The 21346-nt window shown below is 38.0% G+C and overlaps 1 long non-coding RNA gene across 2 annotated transcripts in view; it reads right to left on the bottom strand.

Annotated features, from left to right (window-relative positions):
- The window catches only part of LOC118974139 (uncharacterized), a 457532-nt gene that overhangs the window by 193970 nt on the left and 242216 nt on the right, over positions 1-21346 (bottom strand). For both annotated transcript variants that reach the window (XR_012132176.1, XR_012132177.1), the window contains exon 5: positions 14806-14888. This is a non-coding gene — a long non-coding RNA (uncharacterized lncRNA). The remainder of the gene's footprint in view (positions 1-14805; positions 14889-21346) is intronic.

Here is a 21346-nt window from a genome sequence, read left to right as displayed (position 1 = left end):
TAGAATAACAGAGGTGTACTAGTAGGGTTCAGCAAGTCAGCTAGTTCATATCATCGCTTAACTGGGTATAAGCAAATCATCCCAAGCCAACTAGCTACTCTATTTTAATACTGCCTACAAAATATACTTCCTCCTGCAATCAGCTTTAGTAAATAGCTCCAGAGCATAAAGGCCTATTTATTGAGAAAAGATTTTCTCAAGGTTAAAAGAAAGAAATGTCTTAGATATTGTGCTGACTATACCTGATGTAACTTTGTAAACACTATAGAACTTGTCAAATGATCTATAAAGTAAACTGTTTTCACCTAGGTTTATGGATTTAAATTCAATTAAATTTTACTATGACTTACAAATTTACACCTCTATCTCTTACCTATCTCTTGCACTCTACATCAGTGTATCTAGTTCCTTTATTTAGTACCTATGTTTGGATTTCAAATATTCATCTTAAAACTAGCATATCAAAAATTGAAAGCCTACATACCTTCTACACACACACACACACACACACACACACACACACACACACACACACCAGTAGGCTCTTACGGTCTTGTTGTCTGAGTAAACAGCAACTCCATACTTTCAGTTGATCAGGTCAAAAATCCTATAGTCATCCTTTCCACCAGGAAATCCTTTTAAATCCATCATTTGAACTTAATTGGAATCCCAACATTTTTCATCACCTCCATTACCAGCTTGTTCAAAACCATTATCATTTTTTAGATATTCAATCCCATATCATCCATAAAACCCTATGCTCTTCCCGCTTTCACAGTAGGATAAGGTAAGGTACTTATTATCTTCCTTACTGATTATAATCTCTATTCCTTGTTGTAGTCTATTCTCATAAGAGCCTCTTAATCATTTTAAAACATAATGGCATTTTACACAGAAACTAGAGCAAATAACCTTAAAATTGGCATGAAACCACAAAAATCCCCAAATAGCCAAAGCAGTCTTCATGAAGAAGAGCAAAGCTGTAGTTATCACACTTCCTGGCTTCAAAACTACACTACAAAGCCCTAATGATCAAAGTAGTATGGTACTGGTACAAAAATAGATAGATCAGCGGAGCCAAGATGGCGGCGTGAGTAGAGCAGTGGAAATCTCCTCCCAAAAACACATAGAGCTATGAAAATATAACAAAGAAAAATCTTCCTAAAATAGAGACCACAGGACACAGGACAACATCCAGACCACATCCACACCTGCAAGAACCCAGCGCCTTGCGAAGGGGGTAAGATACAAGCCCCAGCCCCGCGGGACCCGAGCGCCCCTCCCCCCGGCTCCCGGCGGGTGGAGAGAAACCGGAGCGGTTTTTTTTTTTTTTTTTTTTGGCGAGCGCTTTTTGGAAGCCTTAGAGGGACGGGCCCCCGTTGCTGGGGAGGCAGGGTGGCGGGACCGGTGAGGAGGTGCCTGGGAACGGCGCTGGAGGACAAAGAATATCCCACGTTTCTCCCTGCGAGACCTGGGGGCGGGTGCCTGAGACCGGTGCCTGAGGACGGAGAAGGTCGCGCGTTTTTCCCCTTTTTTTTTTCTCTCTTTTTGGCGAGCGCTTTTTGGAAGCCTTGAAGGGACGGGGACCCCAGTGCTAGGGAGGCACGGTGGCGGGACTGGTGAGCGGGTGGCTGGGACCGGCGCCTGAGGACAAAGAATATCCCACGTTTTTCCCTGCGGGACCAGTGGGCGGGTGCCTGAGACCAGCACTTGAGGACAGAGGAAATCGCGCGTTTTTCCCCTTTTTTTTTTCTCTTTTCTGCGAGTGCTTTTTGGAAGCCTAAAAGGGACAGGGACCCCGGTGCTAGGGAGGCAGGGCGGCGGGACTGGTGAGCGGGTGCCTGGGACCGGCACCTGAGGACAAAGAATATCCCGCATTTTTCCCTGTGGGACCGGTGGGTGGGTGCCTGAGACCAGCACCTGAGGACGGAAGAAATCGCGCGTTTTTCCCCTTTTTTTTCTCTCTTTTTGCCGAGTGCTTTTTGGAAGCCTTGAAGGGACAGGGACCCCGGTGCTAGGGAGGCAGGGCGGCGGGACTGGTGAGCGGGTGCGTGGGACCAGTGCCTGAGGACAAAGAATATTGAGCGTTCCTTCCCTGCGGGACCGGTGGGTGGGTGCTTTTTGGAAGCCTTGAAAGGACAGGGACCCTGGTGCTAGGGAGACAGGGCAGCAGGACCAGTGAGCGGGTGCCTGGGACCGGCACCTGAGGACAAAAAAAAAAAAAAAAAATCGCTTGTTTTTTCCTTTTTTTCCTTTTTTTTTTTTCTCTTTCTTTCTGTTCCCTCTCTCATTGTTGCTGTTGTTGTTTTGGTTTGGAGAGTGCTTTTTGGAAATCTTAAAGGGGCAGGACAGGTCACTTAGACCAGAAGCAGGGAATCTGGGGATCTCTGGGCACTCTAACCCCCTGGGCAGCAGGGAGCACAGAGGCCCCTTACGGAGATAAATAGTCTCCTGGCTGCTCCCCCTCCAACGGGGCTCCACCATTTTGGAGGAACAGCCCCAGCCAGGCCAAGCCCACAGCAACAGCGGAGATAAACCCCAAAGCAACTGGGCAGGAAGCAGAAGCCCTGTCTGCGCACAGCTGCCCAGCACAAGCCACTAGAGGTCGCTATTCTCCCAGGAAAAGGTTACAAACCAACAAAAAGGGAAGCTCTTCCAGCGGTCACTTGTACCAGCTCTGCAAACTCTCTCTATCACCATGAAAAGGCAAAACTACAGGCAGACAAAGATCACAGAGACAACACCTGAGAAGGAGACAGACCTAATTAGTCCTCCTGAAAAAGAATTCAAAATAAAAATCATGAACATGCTGACAGAGATGCAGAAAAAAATGCAAGAGCAATGGGATGAGATGCAGAGAAAAATGCAAGAGCAGTGGGATGAAGTCCGGAAGGAGATCACAGATGTCAGGAAAGAGATCACAGAAGTGACACAATCCCTGGAAGGATTTATAAGCAGAATGGATAAGATGCAAGAGGCCATTGAAGGAATAGAAGTCAGAGAACAGGAACGTATAGAAGCTGACATAGAGAGAGATAAAAGGATCTCCAGGAATGAAACAACACTAAGAGAAATATGTGACCAATACAAAAGGAATAACATTCGTATTATAGGGATACCAGAAGAGGAAGAAAGAGGAAAAGGGATAGAAAGTGTCTTTGAAGAAATAATTGCTGAAAACTTCCCCAAACTGGGGGAGGAAATAATCGAACAGACCATGGAATTATACAGAACCCCCAACAGAAAGGATCCAAGGAGGACAACACCAAGACACATAATAATTAAAATGGCAAGGATCAAGGACAAGGAAAGAGTTTTAAAGGCAGCTAGAGAGAAAAAGGTCACCTATAAAGGAAAACCAATCAGGCTAACATCAGACTTCTCAACAGAAACCCTACAGGCCAGAAGAGAATGGCATGATATACTTAATGCAATGAAACAGAAGGGCCTTGAACCAAGGATACTGTATCCAGCACGACTATCATTTAAATATGATGGTGGGATCAAACAATTCCCAGACAAGCAAAAGCTGAGGGAATTTGCTTCCCACAAACCACCTCTACAGGGCATCCTACAGGGACTGCTCTAGATGGGAGCACCCCTAAAAAGAGCACAGAACAAAACACACAACATATGAAGAATGGAGGAGGAGGAATAAGAAGGGAGAGAAGAAAAGACTCTCCAGACAGTGTATATAACAGCTCAATAAGCGAGCTAAGTTAGGCAGTAAGATACTAAAGAAGCTAACCTTGAACCTTTGGTAACCACGAATCTAAAGCCTGCAATGGCAATAAGTACATATCTTTCAATAGTCACCCTAAATGTAAATGGACTTAATGCACCAATCAAAAGACATAGAGTAATAGAATGGATAAAAAAGCAAGACCCATCTATATGCTGCTTACAAGAAACTCACCTTAAACCCAAAGATAAGCATAGACTAAAAGTCAAGGGATGGAAAAACATATTTCAGGCAAACAACAGTGAGAAGAAAGCAGGGGTTGCAGTACTAATATCAGACAAAATAGACTTCAAAACAAAGAAAGTAACAAGAGATAAAGAAGGCCACTACATAATGATAAAGGGCTTAGTCCAACAAGAGGATATAACCATTCTAAATATATATGCACCCAATACAGGAGCACCAGCATATGTGAAGCAAATACTAACAGAACTAAAGAGGGAAATAGACTGCAATGCATTCATTGTAGGAGACTTCAACACACCACTCACCCCAAAGGATAGATCCACCGGGCAGAAAATAAGTAAAGACACACAGGCACTGAACAACACACTAGAACAGATGGACCTAATAGACATCTATAGAACTTTACATCCAAAAGCAACAGGATATACATTCTTCTCAAGTGCACATGGAACATTCTCCAGAATAGACCACATACTAGCTCACAAAAAGAGCCTCAGTAAATTCCACAATATTGAAATTCTACCAACCAATTTTTCAGACCACAAAGGTATGAAAGTAGAAATAAATTCTACAAAGAAAACAAAAAGGCTCACAAACACATGGAGGCTTAACAACATGCTACTAAATAATCAATGGATCAATGAACAAATCAAAATAGAGATCAAGGAATATATAGAAACAAATGACAACAACAACACTAAGCCCCAACTTCTGTGGGATGCAGCGAAAGCAGTCTTAAGAGGAAAGTATATAGCAATCCAGGCACACTCGAAGAAGGAAGAACAATCCCAAATGAATAGTCTAACATCACAATTATTAAAACTGGAAAAAGAAGAACAAATGAGGCCTAAAGTCAGCAGAAGGAGGGACATAATAAAGATCAGAGAAGAAATAAACAAAATTGAGAAGAATAAAACAATAGCAAAAATCAATGAAACCAAGAGCTGGTTCTTTGAGAAAATAAACAAAATAGATAAGCCTCTAGCCCAACTTATTAAGAGAAAAAGAGAGTCAACACAAATCAACATAATCAGAAATGAGAATGGAAAAATCACGACAGACTCCACAGAAATACAAAGAATTATTAAAGACTACTATGAAAACCTATATGCCAACAAGCTGGAAAACCTAGAAGAAATGGACAACTTCCTAGAAAAATACAACCTCCCAAGACTGACCAAGGAAGAAACACAAAAGTTAAACAAACCAATTACAAGCAAAGAAATTGAAACAGTAATCAAAAAACTACCCAAGAACAAAACCCCAGGGCCGGACGGATTTACCTCGGAATTTTATCAGACACACAGAGAAGACATAATACCCATTCTCCTTAAAGTGTTCCACAAAATAGAAGAAGAGGGAATACTCCCAAACTCATTCTATGAAGCCAACATCACCCTAATACCAAAACCAGGAAAAGACCCCACCAAAAAAGAAAATTACAGACCAATATCCCTGATGAATGTAGATGCAAAAATACTCAATAAAATATTAGCAAACAGAATTCAACAGTATATCAAAAGGATCATACACCATGACCAAGTGGGGTTCATCCCAGGGATGCAAGGATGGTACAACATTCGAAAATCCATCAACATCATCCACCACATCAACAAAAAGAAAGACAAAAACCACATGATCATCTCCATAGATGCTGAAAAAGCATTTGACAAAATTCAACATCCATTCATGATAAAAACTCTCAGCAAAATGGGAATAGAGGGCAAGTACCTCAACATAATAAAGGCCATATATGATAAACCCACAGCCAGCATTATACTGAACAGCGAGAAGCTGAAAGCATTTCCACTGAGATCGGGAACCAGACAGGGATGCCCACTCTCCCCACTGTTATTTAACATAGTACTGGAGGTCCTAGCCACGGCAATCGGACAAAACAAAGAAATACAAGGAATCCAGATTGGTAAAGAAGAAGTTAAACTGTCACTATTTGCAGATGATATGATACTGTACATAAAAAACCCTAAAGACTCCACTCCAAAACTACTAGAACTGATATCGGAATACAGCAAAGTTGCAGGATACAAAATCAACACACAGAAATCTGTAGCTTTCCTATACACTAACAACAAATCAATAGAAAGAGAAATCAGGAAAACAATTCCATTCACCATTGCATCAAAAAGAATAAAATACCTAGGAATAAACCTAACCAAGGAAGTGAAAGACTTATACTCTGAAAACTACAAGTCACTCTTAAGAGAAATTAAAGGGGACACTAATAAATGGAAACTCATCCCATGCTCATGGCTAGGAAGAATTAATATCGTCAAAATGGCCATCCTGCCGAAAGCAATATACAAATTTGATGCAATCCCTCTCAAATTACCAGCAACATTCTTCAATGAATTGGAACAAATAATTCAAAAATTCATATGGAAACACCAAAGACCCCGAATAGCCAAAGCAATCCTGAAAAAGAAGAATAAAGTAGGGGGGATCTCACTCCCCAACTTCAAGCTCTACTACAAAGCCATAGTAATCAAGACAATTTGGTACTGGCACAAGAACAGAGCCACAGACCAGTGGAACAGATTAGAGACCCCAGAAATTAACCCAAACATATATGGTCAATTAATATTTGATAAAGGAGCCATGGACATACAATGGCAAAATGACAGTCTCTTCAACAGATGGTGCTGGCAAAACTGGACAGCTACATGTAGGAGAATGAAACTGGACCATTGTCTAACCCCATATACAAAGGTAAACTCAAAATGGATCAAAGACCTGAATGTAAGTCACGAAACCATTAAACTCTTGGAAAAAAACATAGGCAAAAACCTCTTAGACATAAACATGAGTGATCTCTTCTTGAACATATCTCCCCGGGCAAGGAAAACAACAGCAAAAATGAGCAAGTGGGACTACATTAAGCTGAAAAGCTTCTGTACAGCGAAAGACACCATCAATAGAACAAAAAGGAACCCTACAGTATGGGAGAATATATTTGAAAATGACAGATCTGATAAAGGCTTGACGTCCAGAATATATAAAGAGCTCACACGCCTCAACAAACAAAAAACAAATAACCCAATTAAAAAATGGGCAGAGGAACTGAACAGACAGTTCTCCAAAAAAGAAATACAGATGGCCAAGAGACACATGAAACGATGCTCCACATCGCTAATTATCAGAGAAATGCAAATTAAAACTACAATGAGGTATCACCTCACACCAGTAAGGATAGCTGCCATCCAAAAGACAAACAACAACAAATATTGGCGAGGCTGTGGAGAAAGGGGAACCCTCCTACACTGCTGGTGGGAATGTAAATTAGTTCAACCATTGTGGAAAGCAGTATGGAGGTGCATCAAAATGCTCAAAACAGACCTACCATTTGACCCAGGAATTCCACTCCTAGGAATTTACCCTAAGAACGCAGCAATCAAGTTTGAGAAAGACAGATGCACTCCTATGTTTATCGCAGCACTATTTACAATAGCCAAGAATTGGAAGCAACCTAAATGTCCATCGGTAGATGAATGGATAAAGAAGATGTGGTACATATACACAATGGAATACTACTCAGCCATAAGAAGTGGAAAAATCCAACCATTTGAAGCAACATGGATGGAGCTGGAGAGTATTATGCTCAGTGAAATAAGCCAAGCGGAGAAAGAGAAATACCAAATGATTTCACTCATCTGAGGAGTATAGGAACAAAGGAAAAACTGAAGGAACAAAACAGCAGCAGAATTACAGAACCCAAAAATGGACTAACAGGTACCAAAGGGAAAGGAACTGGGGAGGATGGGTGGGCAGGGAGGGATAAGGGGGGGGAAGAAGAAGGGGGGTATTAAGATTAGCATGCATGGGGGGGAGGGAGAAAGGGGAGGGTGGGCTGCACAACACAGAGAGGACAAGTAGTGACTCTACCACATTTTGCTAAGCTGATGGACAGTAACCGTAATGTGGTTGTTAGGGGGGACCTGATATAGGGGAGAGCATAGTAAACATAGTATTCTTCAGGTAAGTGTAGATTAAAAATTTAAAAAAAAAAGAAAGAAAGAAAGAAAAGGGGGATTACTCCTTAACAGGATAAAACTATTGGTAAATCAAAGATCAACGCATGCTTTAAATATCCTTAATGTTGATCACTTAAAGGGTGTCAGATGATCAGCTATGGAGGTAGTCTTTTCTGATAATATTCCTTTCTCTTAATTAAAAAAAAAAAAAAAAAAAAGCAGTTACTGTGTGCTGACCTCCAATGAGTTCTGCACAGTGGTATAGAGGGCATGTCAAAGTGTGGGCAAAGGGTCTGTTTGTTTCTACGCAGAAGATCAAGGCCTAGCTTGGATACCCAGAAAATGAACTAAGATACGATATGAGGAGGAGCTTCCGGCATCAGCACTCTCTGGAGGACTCGTGCCGGGGGATGATCATCAAAAAGCCTCCACAGGGATCCGGACGATGCTGCGGTTGTGGCTGCATCCAGCCCACCGTCTCCTGGACTTGCCATAAGAAGGAGGAGGGAGATGTCTAGGCTGGCATGTGCATACAGTGAGACAACGAATTTGACTGGATCTGTACTGTTGGAACTCAACCAGGAGTTGGGAGGGGTGCAAGTTGTAGCACCCCAAAATCTCATGACTATAGACTATCTATGGTTAAAAGAACATATGGGATGTGAACAGATCCCAGAAATGGGCTGCTTTAATTTGTCTAATGGTTCAAGTACAGTTGGAAAATATCCATCATATCATAGATAAATTTTCACAAATGCCTAGGGTGCCTAAATGGTTTTCTTGGCTTCACTGGAGATGGCTGGTAATTATAGATTTGCTTTGTTTATGTCACCGTATTCCTATTATGTTAATATGTGTGTGCAAATTAGTTAGTAGTTTAAAACCTATACATACTTAAGGTACTATACAAGAAGATATGTCAAAGAAATAATCAATCCTCCCAAGTTTCCTTCATATGCTACATCTATAGCTTTTCTTCTTCCTTCCTAATTACAACCCTTAAATAGAATTCGTGCCTCATATCGAATTTACCGAGTATCATAATTCCTCCAGGTGGTAAAGATACCTCGAGACAAGTGCTGGGCATAGAAGCCACAGGGCATAAATCTGCAAAGAAGTAAAAAGCTAACCTTTGCAAACAATATGGCTTCTCTCTCACTTACCAACTTTACATTTCCCTGTATGGCCCCGGAAGATGACTGGTTAGCCAGAGACGGGTAAGATTCCTCAAGGGAGGAACAACCTAAGACAGGCACAGTCACAGGGGGGCCATCAGGTGAGAATTTGGGGATCAACAGAGGTGAGGCTCAGAACCTCACCCCCCCTGCTTTGAGAGAAATCTTCTGCATCCGTGGATGTCTTGCTGCCCTTGTCTAGCCTGGATTAATACTTAGTCCATAGGCACACACCTGATCATCTGATCATCTACATTTGCCTTCTTACAGCACTAAACTATGTTTTCTACCTTTATCTTGCATCTACCTACCACTTCAGCATTTTATTAAAAATAAAAATAATAATAATAATAGGAGAAATGTGGGATCAACATATAAATCAAGTACAAAAATCAAATGAATATTCATATTTGACCTAATGGTTTATAGGTCATATTGCATGATCAAAACCGAAAGTTTCTGTGATGAATGCCCTTGTACTGTTCACCATGTAAGAATTTATTCACTCTGTAAGAATTCGTTCACCATGTAAGAACTTGTTCGTTATGCTTCAGAAGATTGGAGACTGACGAGAATTAGGCTTGAGATGGATTAATGATTGTACATTGAGCATTGACCCCCCCCTATACTGAATTTTATTGTTGTTAACAACCATTTGATCAATAAATATGAGAGATGCCCTCTCAAAAAAAAAAAAAAAAGTAACATGAAACTCTCACTAAAATGTAAAAAAAAAAAAAAAAAAATAGATAGATAGATCAATGGAACAGAACAGCCCAGATATAAACCCATGCCTATATGGTCAATTAATACAGGACAAAAGAGGCAAGAGTATACAATGAGGAAAAGATAATTTCTTGAATAAACGATGGTGGGAAAACTGGATAGTTTCATGCAAAAGAATGAAAATGGATCACTGTCTTATGCCATAGACAAAATAAACTCAAAACGCATTAAAGACCTGAAAACATAAAACTCCTACAAGAAAATACAAGCAGTAAATTCCTGAACATCAGCATTAGTATTTTTTTTCTTCGATATGTCTCCCAGGCAAGGGAGATAAATGCAAAAATAAACAAATGAGAGTACATCAAACTAAAAAGCTTCTGCACAGCAAGGGAAACCATTTACAAGATGAAAAGGCAGCCTACCAAATGGGAGAAGATACTTGCAAATGATATATCCAACAAGGGGCTAAAATCCAAAACGTATTACTCATACAACTCAACACCGTAAAACCCCACATGATGAGATTAAAAAATGAGCAGAGGACCTGAAGAGAACAAGCCACCATGAGATATCATCTTACACCAGTCAGAATGGCTAAGATGAAAGAAAGAAAGAAAGAAAGAAAGAAAGAAAGAAAGAGAGAGAGAGAGAGAGAGAGAGAGAGAGAGAGAGAGAGAGAGAGAGAGGGAGGGAGGGAGGGGGGGAGGGAGGGAGGGAGGAACGAAGGAAGGAAGGAAAGAAAGAAAGAAAGAAGGAAGGAAGGAAGGAAGGAAGGAAGGAAGGAAGGAAGGAAGGAAGGAAGGAAGGAAGGAAGGAAGGAAGGAAGGAAGGAAGGAAGGAAGGAAGGAAGGAAGGAAGGAAGGAAGGAAGGAACGAAGGAAGGAAGGAAGGAAGAAAGAAAGAAAGAAAGAAAGAAAGAAAGAAGAAAAGAAACAAAGAAAGAAAGAAAGAAGGAAAGAAGGAAAGAAGGAAAGAAAGAAAGAAAGAAAGAAAGAAAGAAAGAAAGAAAGAAAGAAAGAAAGAAGGAAAGAAGGAAAGAAGGAAAGAAGGAAAGAAGGAAAGAACAAGTGTTGTCAAGGATAGAGAGAAAAGGGAACCTTTGTACAATATTGGTGGGAATGTAAAATTGGTGCAGCCACTATGGAAAACAGTATGGATGTTTCTCAAAAAATTAAAAATAGGAATACTATATGATGCAGTAACTCCACTAATGGGCATTTACCCAAAGAAAACAACATCATTAATTTGTAAAGGTATGTGCACTCCTATGTTTATTGTAACATTATTTACAATAGCCAAGATTTGTATGCAACCCAATTGTCTATCTTAGATAAATGGATAATGATGTGGTACATAAATACAGTGAAATATAAGACTCACAAAAGAATGAAATCTTGCCATTGGTGACAACATGTATGGATCTAGAGGGTAATATGCTAAGTGAAACAAGTCAGACAGAGAAAGACTAATACCATATGATTTCCCTTATATGTGGAATCTAAATATACAGTACATATTAATTAACAAACAAGAAAAATAGACACATAAACACAAAAAAATAGACTGGGTTGTCCTGGTGGGCTGGGGAAGCAGGGGAGAATGGGTAAAATACATGGAGGGGATAAAGAAGTACAAATTTCCAATTATAAAATATATTAGTCACAGGAATGAAAGTACACTGTAAAGAATCTAGTTGACAGATGGTAACTACATTTAGTGTGGAAAGTATTTAGGAATGCATATAATCGTCAAATCACTATGTTGTATATGAAATCAATATTATTGTATATCAATTATATTTCAATAAAAATTTTAAAATAAATACAACTCAAATCTTGTCATTCCCCTGTTCATAACCTTTATGATTTCCTACCTCATTCAGAGAATGTCTTGTTGGTGGAGGCTTTTCCAACCACTTTACATAAAACAGTAATCTCTACCCAGCATGCCTTGACCCTTCTACTTTGCTTTATTATTTTCACTAATATTTATCACTATCTGACAAATTCGGTGTTTATTTATGTAATTCCTATCTAACCTCATTAGAATCTAAGCTCCACGAGGGTAAGGGAACATGTTTTGTTCTTTTGCTACTTTATTCTGAGCACCTAGAAAAGTACTCACCTCAACATATAGTTCTAAATGAATGAATGCATTAATCAATGACAAGAACAAAACTAAGGGGGTTGTGACTGAAATCGATTATAATGAGTTATTATGAATTGAACTGTGACCACTGACGAGATGTGCTCAAATCCTAATCCCTGGAACTTATGGTTTTAAACTACTCAGTTTGTGATAATTTGTTTCAGCAGTCCTAGGAAACTAATACATGAATTTTATACTTTTTTGTCAAATCATTGAATATTAGAAGTGCAGCAAAATCTTTAAATGGAAGGTTTTAGATAAAATATTTAAGTTATTGTCCACAGGATAATACTCACTATGCTTGACCAACAACAGTAGTCCTGGGTTTGAATTGTTCATGAAACTCATGAAACAAAATTAGCTTCACTTAACTTCTAAGAATGACCTTCACATAGCTTCTAAGAAAGCACACAGTGGAGTACATAAACCTGGCATGCCCAGGGAAAACAGAGAGTCCGGTGACTCCCAGCTACAGAGGCCAAATGTCCCAATTTCTCCAAGTGGGATGCACATTATTAGAGGAGATGAGATCTAGTGGGTAGGGACCACCTTGGCTCATGGAAGCCATCAGCTTCAGAGTCCCCTCAGCTTTTCCATCTTGCTAGACTCATAATCTGCTCAAAAGTATGAAACTAAATTCTATCTCTGATGCAGCTGAGTACTCATCAGTTACCAATTACTCAGTAAACAGTCTAGACACCCCAAGCATAGGCACAACATTCATTATATATCAACCTCAGCGGGACACTTATTTATCTTGCATGTGGCACAAACTAACATATTCCCTGTTTCATGTTTCAAGGAGGAGAATTCAACTAAGGGTCAAATCTTTAGATACTCCTCAGGCTAAAAGAAAAGCAACAGAGTAGGTAAATAACCATTTCCGAATATAATGAACCTTAAATATATATATTTCCAAGAATTGTCCAGATGAATTAATACAGAATGTTTTTTTCATTTGTATAGCACATTGCACACCTTAAAACATTTACATAGAACTACCTTTGTCCTCAACAACTCACTAAGGCAAAATAGGGTACTTGTGATCTTCTTTACTTATTTCAAATCTCCAAATGAAAAAATCAGTATCTGATGAATGTCCGTTCTACCAAATCCTTCAATACCACATTTAGGAGCCTGCTGCTGCTTAATTAAGTCAAATTAGGGATGTTTAGATGTATTCCCAATTCTTGAGGACAAACAGCACAAAAATAATTTGTTAGTAAGCTCTCATTATAATCACTTCTTGACTCCACTTTAGACATTGATCATTGGAATGTTATAATCATTATTGTCACCTAGCCTGGTATTTTGCAGGTACATTTTTTGATGTCTAAGTCTAGTCTAAGAAATACAGCATCTTAATTTCTGAAAAACTGCCAGTCACCAAATGGGGTTATTTCACAATGGTAGATTCCACAGAACTTAACAAAAACCAGGAAGCCAAATCTACTGTATTATTCCATAGGAAGTACACTATTAATAATAAGAATTTGGTCTATATACATCAAGATGGTGTAGAGTCTTCAGAGAGGCCTATTCTATTTCTTAATCAGAATGATGTGCTATCATTCTTTTATGCATTTATTTGTAAAAACTGATCCTGTTAATTGATTCAGTATATTTCTATATAAAGTTTATTTACTCTATCTACTCTTTCCTTTTCTATGTATATGCACTTTTCTTCCTGATTTGAGAATTTTTTTTAACTTTTAACAACAAATATTTTCATTGGCATGCTTTAGTAGTCTCAGACTACCAAACAGTATTGTTATAATTATTACACTCAACATAGCAAACACTTTAGTTTGATACAGATCTCACTGCCTCCTTTCTTAAACAAATATTTCCTGAACACTTGTTATGTACCAAGAACTACAGAGTGCTAGGATTTGCAACAATGATGGATAAAACATACTTATTCTCTGTTTCACAATCTGGCTGAAAATAGCATTAATGTTGTAGAATCCTTAAAAATGTACAAATTGCTACCATATCATTATAATCAAAATGCTTTACATTATTTTCTGGAGTTCAGGTTTGAATTTTAAAATACTTTCTAATGTAGTATTTTCAACATGGAATGTAAGTATTAGACAAGTTACTATAAAAATAAAATTCCCTGATCAAATAAGTTTGAAATACCAGTATACTATATTCCTGTGTATGTTACTCCTTCGAAAGCTATGAAAAGTACCTCTATAAATAATTCTGTTTATCCCATTGGTTCTAAATTGATCTGCTTTTAATTTTTCCACATACTGCTTAGTAAAATTCTAGAGAACTGCTCTTTTGCAGAACACAATTTGGCATGCTGCATAAATACTGATGAGTCTATCTGATCTAAAAAGTAGGCTTAAGTCATGTCATGTCCTAAAATTTTTATTCATAAATTGAATCAATCTGAGTCTTTAAAAGTTATCTATTTAAAGGAAAATATTTCAACTTGAAGAGTACCATGCCAGGGATTAAGTTGGTGTTTTATCCCTCTCTTCTTTAGTGAGAAATGGTACCAAATACATCACAGAATACCAAGGGGAGACCATCATCTCCGGACAGATTTATTCATTTGTTAATCCATGAATATTCATTAGCTGTTTCCATGTCAGGCTTTGTGTTAGGTACTGGGGACACAGTGAGAGCCACACAGACAAAGCACCTGGACCAGTGGAGCAGATCTGGTGATGGTAATGTCTGGTGAGGTAAAGACAGTAATCCAAAACCACACAGATGTATGTATAAATTTCAAATTAAGAACTTTCATGAAGGAAGGCTTTCTTCTTTCTTCTGGGGAAGTAAAAAAACCTCTAGCTATATAAGTGTAAAAGCAAATTACCTTTAGATGATCTTTCCTGGTCTTGGAAGAATAGCTCGAGTAGTTTCCCTCAGATGACTATCAGGCAAGCAAGCTCCACTGTCCTAGGGGAAAAAAAAAGAGCAATGTAATTATGTGTTGAGTAGCTTTGTGACACCATTGTTGGTGGCTCTGCAGAAAGATGGGCAGTGTTCCTGGATCTGGCCTCTAAAATTAGCCTGACCACACGTGCACAGGGGAAGGCTGGCTGACGCACATTTAGCAAGCTGTGACTTGGACTGCAAGGCTTGGTAGACATGAGTGTAACAGTGGTTCCTCAGGTCTCCTAAGACATGAGATCTCTCAACTAAAGTAACTCCGGATATTAGGAAAGCTGCTGAGAAAGAGCTCTAACCTCCCATACAAGTGGAGTGAAGTATCTGCTGCCTCCAAGGAATGAACTGCCCTTCAAAAACAACTTTGAGGGTGAGAATGACTTCAAACTCACAGCCTGCAATTTCTGTCAGAGATATTCACTCCTGAGTCTTGAAGCACAAGCACACTGTATCTCAAATCTTTCTCATTTCAGACCTGCGAGACAACAAAAGTCAGAGCCTGGTTATGCCCACTACTCCGAGGTAATTCAGCACCCAGTGCCAGTGAGCAGATGTGGGGCTGAAAGTGCTCTAATGTGATGCTCCTCACCTATTTGCCTGGCACCCTTCTTTACCAAATTTTTGTTTTTGAAATCGGAAATATAAAAATGTGGGGGTTTTTTTCTTTCTATCTTTTTATATATCATATTTGTCGTAGTCACAGACTTGCCATTTATTATGAGTTGAGATATGAATTAGGACCTTTAGAAAAGAAAGATTAGATAATTATAAAGTTTCTGATCTTCATAATAGGATAGTTTTCATTTCTTAAAGACAACTATATTTAAAACAAAGCTGTATCTAGGAACACATACTTTTCTAAATAAATGCTTACACACACTGAGTATTTTGACCTATAGACCTGGTGTGCTACACCAGAGTGTGATGTACAGAAGGAACATACAGAGCCGAATGGGAGATTTCAATGAGAAGGAAGAAGGCAGGTAAGTGAAGCTGCCAGTGGAATGTGTGTCCTGATCTCACCTTTCTGGACAGAAGCCCACAGGGAGGAGGTGAGTTAGTTGATTGAGGGGGCTCTGGAATGGCAGCGAGGAGCTTTTTCCACGATGGTATTTGGGAATCTAAATGGAGATTGCACAACAGGATGGCTCCGCACCCATCAGGACATGCATGATGGGAAATTTGCACCCATCTAGGTAAGGCAGAAGAAGGGCCTGAGGTTAGTGCACATAAGCCTGTCTTGGCTTCCGTGAGGTATGAAAAGAATCACCTTTCTCTGACTATCCAGGAGGAGACGGTTTACAGAACTCACTGAGCTGAGAGTAAGCCAGTGGAGCTGCCATGGATGCCACCAGGCTTATCATGACAGGAGGCGGCAATACAACAAGTGGTATCTGAGAGACAGCCTCATGTAGGGGTCAAGAGAAGGATGTGGCTGTGACTCAAGTGGCTCTTCAATGCCAGTGAGGGACGAGTTGCTTCCCAGTCAGCCAGAGTTAGGTCACCAGTCACTGACATTAACACCTCTCTGCTGAAACACCGTGGTTTGTGTTTTTCTTACAATCGGGCCCAAGCTGATAACAACTATATTGATTTTAATCCTAGAAAAAGACCATGTACAATTCAATTTCAGGTAATTTCTTCTGGGAATAAAAAGAGAGAGAGACTAAAACCCAAGACTAATGTTACTCAAAAAATATTTCTCATATAATATAGGAAATAATGCCATTGTCTAGATTCACATAGGTTTTGCCTTCTTGTACACTTTCCAAATTCAAAAGGATTTCTCTAGCTTAACATGCCCTCTTCCATTGCCCTACATGGATATGAAATTCTGTCCATGTTAGGAAATGCAACTGTAGAGATGTTTATCATGTTGACTCTGTGACATTTGTGAAAAATGAGTGGCTACTTGGATGTGTATCTGCAGGTTTTATTTTACATGATGGGACAGAAGCATGTCTAAAAAATACAATACAGTATTTATATGTTAGCCTGGATGAGAGGCAAATTCAAGAATAATTAAAAAATAGGCCCTCAAGCAAAATGAAAATTAAAAAGTAGAAAATTTATAAATACAATATAGATACATATTCAAGGAAATTAACTCCTTTTATTTAATTGCCCATCTCACCACATCTTCTCCCAAAAGCATAGCTGCTACTTGTTCTATATTTCTATGTATAAGTGGAATGTTGAGATATTTGTGAGGTTTTATTAAAAATAATTAAACCATTTCTGTATTTACATGCTTTCTGTACACCACAGGTTGAAAGACACATTTGATTGACCTGATAATGATGAAAAATAATAACAGTTTTCTAAAGGGGTGTGTTTGAGATAGAGAGGGTCTACAAAACTGACCAAGACATCAAATACTTCTGCAATGAATACAAAGAAAAAGGACACTTTGCATGAATGGTGAATGTGGAGCTGATGCCCTAAGGGATTCAGAGGCTCTAACCTGACTAAATACAACCTCCTGAGAGGTGGGAGCAGGAAAGCATGCTATTATATCTCACAGGAAACATTCTGATTGTGGTGTCTCATTCTCATGACAAAGGTGGCAACCAGAATAGAGAATAGCACAGCATGGATCCATCCTCCTGACAAAGACAGGAAGAATGGAAAATAATGCAAAGTTAGCACATTCTTGTTCAAATATATTGTAATCTTAGGATCCTCCTCTCTTCCAGCAAGGATGTAAGACATTTAATCCTGACAAAGTGTAACTGTGATCTAGTAATTGCTAGAACTTCAGGCTTTAGAGAGTTTCAGGGTTTGTTTTACAAATAGGAAGGTGTATTATCATTCATAAGTATTTTTACTTTCCCAGAAAGGATCTTTTTTTTCTTTTTAAAAGTAAGTATAATTGTTATACCTTGGAGTCATATAGGAAATAGAAACAGGACTCCTCAAAATTTCTGTTGTGGTAATCTTAGACTATCATCAACAGAAGAAAATAATTTATGGTGGACAAAGGCAGGAAAAAAATCTATAAATGCTGCAGTTACAAAATTTATCATAGTAGCTAGTGGTAGTATAAAACAAATAGTATAAATCTTTCTATACATGTATGTGTGTTCATGCCATTGTGCATGTATGGGTGAGAGATAAACCAGAGATGTGGTAATAAAATGAATTTATAAAGGTCAGAAGAACAACTCATTGTTACATGTCATTAAAATGTTTTTCAAGGGTCGAAGCTCCACAGTTAAAGCAAACTACAGAAATCTAAGTATTTTTTAAAATAAAACTTGTAAGCAAACACTATTACTGGGCATCTATTTTATTTTCTGTAATAATCTGACCATTCCAAACTGTAACTAGAGAAATTCACTACAAATCCAACAGGTTGTGACTATTTAAAATTGTATGGATGTGAAATTTCAAACATTCACTCCAAATATTTTTTGCTATATCGAGATCTTGAACTTCTGAAGTAATATTTTGAGGAGTTCTAGTAACATTATTACAGAGGTTTTCTATTCAACTCTCAACAATTCTGTGAGGAAGGACCAGTTACCTGTACTTTACAAACAGAAAATTAAACACATGGCCAAACATCAATGTGGCAGGGGCTGGGACAAAATCTCAAAGTTCTAAAATAAAGAGTGAAGCTGGCACTAAAATTGGAAGTACTATACATTTAGACATGTACTGTGCCATATGTGCATAGAGAAACTTGTACTTTTCATATGGAAAAATGACCTGATTGTATCTAATTCATTCATTAATAGAAACATGAGATCCAAAAAGTGACTTTCTGTTTGAAAAACCTCAGCAGTGGTTACACTCAGCTTGCTCAACATGGGAAATCAGGTATTTGGGCACCTGTCTTGCTGAGCTATTTGTGTGAACATCTTAAAGAGCTCATGATGCAGAAATAGCTGAACATGTTGGGAGTTATGGCTCTGCTTTGAGACCAAGTCCCTCACACTACTGTGCTCCTGAAACCACTGTGCAGTGCCTCAGATAGAAGAAACCTGCTTGAAGAAGTAGCAAGTTGAAGCTCATTAGCTGATCCTAGTTGATGAGATATCAGGGGAAAAATCTGAATGTGATGTAGTAGTGGTGAGCATGTTGCATGGGGAGTTTAAGAAACTGAAATATTAAATTAAATAAAAGTTATAAAAGAGATAGAAATAAAGAGAGACACTCAAGCAACAGAATTAGGCTTGAAACACTTTCTCAATGTGTGAGTATATAGAAAAAAAGTCAACAATACTAACAATAGGTAACATATTTGTTGCATACTCCATGGTAGGCATTGTCCTAACTGCTTTATATGCATTAACTCAGCCTCACAATAATTCTATGATGTAAGATTTTTTTATTATTTAGATTTTATTATTTTATACATAAGGAGACTTAGACAAGAGGAGCTTAGAAATGATCCAAGACTACCTATCTACTAAGGATTGGAACTCAGGCAACCAGCTCTAGGGTCTGTGCCTTTAATCACTAAGATACAATCTCATATATTGTTGAAAGCTTTACAACTAAAGAGGAGGTCTGGCATTCCAGGGATTCCACTGAAAAAAGTGCGTAGCAATGATATTTTTCTTATTATCTGAATTGTATCTGGATTGTATTTCAGGTTGGTTTGGTCTGGAAAATATAGGCTGCACATGTAGAAGAAAGAAAGAAAAAAAAAAGCAGAGGAAAAAGAAGAAACGGAAAAGGAAATGAATGGAAAGAATTCCACCCAGAACAACACACTTTTTACCTGCTTCTCATGTAATGTATTCTTGGTTAGTCTTTGCTTCAAGGACCCAGCATGAACCAATATTGCAATTATTACCCGCACTGGATGACATCCTGTAGTTCCCCATTCAGTGCTACTGCTTGTTTATGTTTGCTAAGAAGCTTTGAATTATTGGTTCTGTTACCAGACAATTAAAAGTGGTTTACAGAAAAAGGTAAGAATGTGTGATCAGAGCAAAAGAGGTGATTAGAATATTTTCAGAATCACTGTTATATAAATAATACCTACTTATATTCACTTGTTTGAGAGGAGTTACCAAATATCATTAGGAAATTGAAAAGTTAGATTCTAAGAATTTCACTGAAAGAAGGAACATCCTACTGCTTACTTTACAATGCATTGGAAAAGGGAAGCCTGGTGACAAGATTGTCAGCTCAAACTGGGTATAAAATAATTGATGCTTACAAAAATAAGAGTTGTGGCTATTAAAACATGAAGAGTCAGTATTTGGCTTCTTTCATTTTGTGCTAGTTCTTCTATTTGCTAAATGTATTAATATATTCTAAATACTAAAACACTCAAAAAATCAATATCCTAGGATAACTTGGTATAGATAAACCCTCAAATATTGCCATTGATTTTTACCCTCTTTGTGTCATCCAAAAGGAACCTAAGTGACTTAGATGCTATTCCTGGTCCAAGAAATTATGTCCCTTTGATGTCCTCCACATCTGGAAGACTTGATTTTCTCTGCAAATCACTTAGCTCCTCTAGGTCTTAACATTCTCATCTCTAAAATGGAATAGGTACTAAATTTTCTCACACCTTTATTGCCCTCTAGTGATATGTTTAAAGATAACTTTCTGTTCCTCTAGCAGTAATAATTTTAAATAATATTGTATTTTTGAATGTTTATATTCAAATTTGTGCTAGTGATTTCTATTATTAATATCCAAATTTAGTATTCAGATAAGTATTAGAGAGAGAGAATATGATTGATCAGATCTGCAGAATAACCAAATAAACATATTCATGCCTACATACATCCATCATACCGTATTACATAAGCAAGCTGTACTGGGAAAACACTGTCAGAATGTTTTAAGCAAACACATCAATATGTATACCATCAAAAAAGCAATTCTATCTTCTTTGAGGCAATTGTTTTGAAGACTGTGTACTTTATTTCAATAATTATACCACTGTTCAAAACAGTATTTCAACTCATCTACTGAAACTGCCTTGAGAACATATGGCAATTGTATGTTAATGTGCTTAATACAGGCAAAACTTTCTCAATAATGGTTGGGTTTGGTTATTCACAAAAGAAGACTGATTTTCTTATAAAGCTTATTGAATGACACATAATATCGAAACAGATATTCTAAAATTGTTTGAACAGTGACAGTATTATTGCAATACATACATTCATCTAAGGTGGAATATGCTCTAATCTTTACAAAGGAGTTCTTTTCCAAGGGAATTTAATATGAAGAATATCATTAATTTGGTAGCATAATTTCTAACTTTTTTCATTTATAAATTTCTTGTGTTATATTTATATTATACATAATTTTTACAGAATTATTCTATCTATGGAAATAGTATGAATATCTGTCATAAAATAATTGTCATAATGTACTGATAAATTTATCTTTTCCATATTTCACATGTTTCAAGTATATATCAACACTTTGTATAATTGTAGAATTATACACAGTTACTTGTAAGGTGGGACAGATAATTTAAGATGACATTT

This window comes from Manis javanica, chromosome 6, assembly GCF_040802235.1.
Source record: "Manis javanica isolate MJ-LG chromosome 6, MJ_LKY, whole genome shotgun sequence".
Classification (NCBI taxonomy): Eukaryota; Metazoa; Chordata; class Mammalia; order Pholidota; family Manidae; genus Manis; species Manis javanica.
Note: the sequence above shows the minus strand (reverse complement) of the source record. Positions and strands in the feature narration are given on the sequence as shown.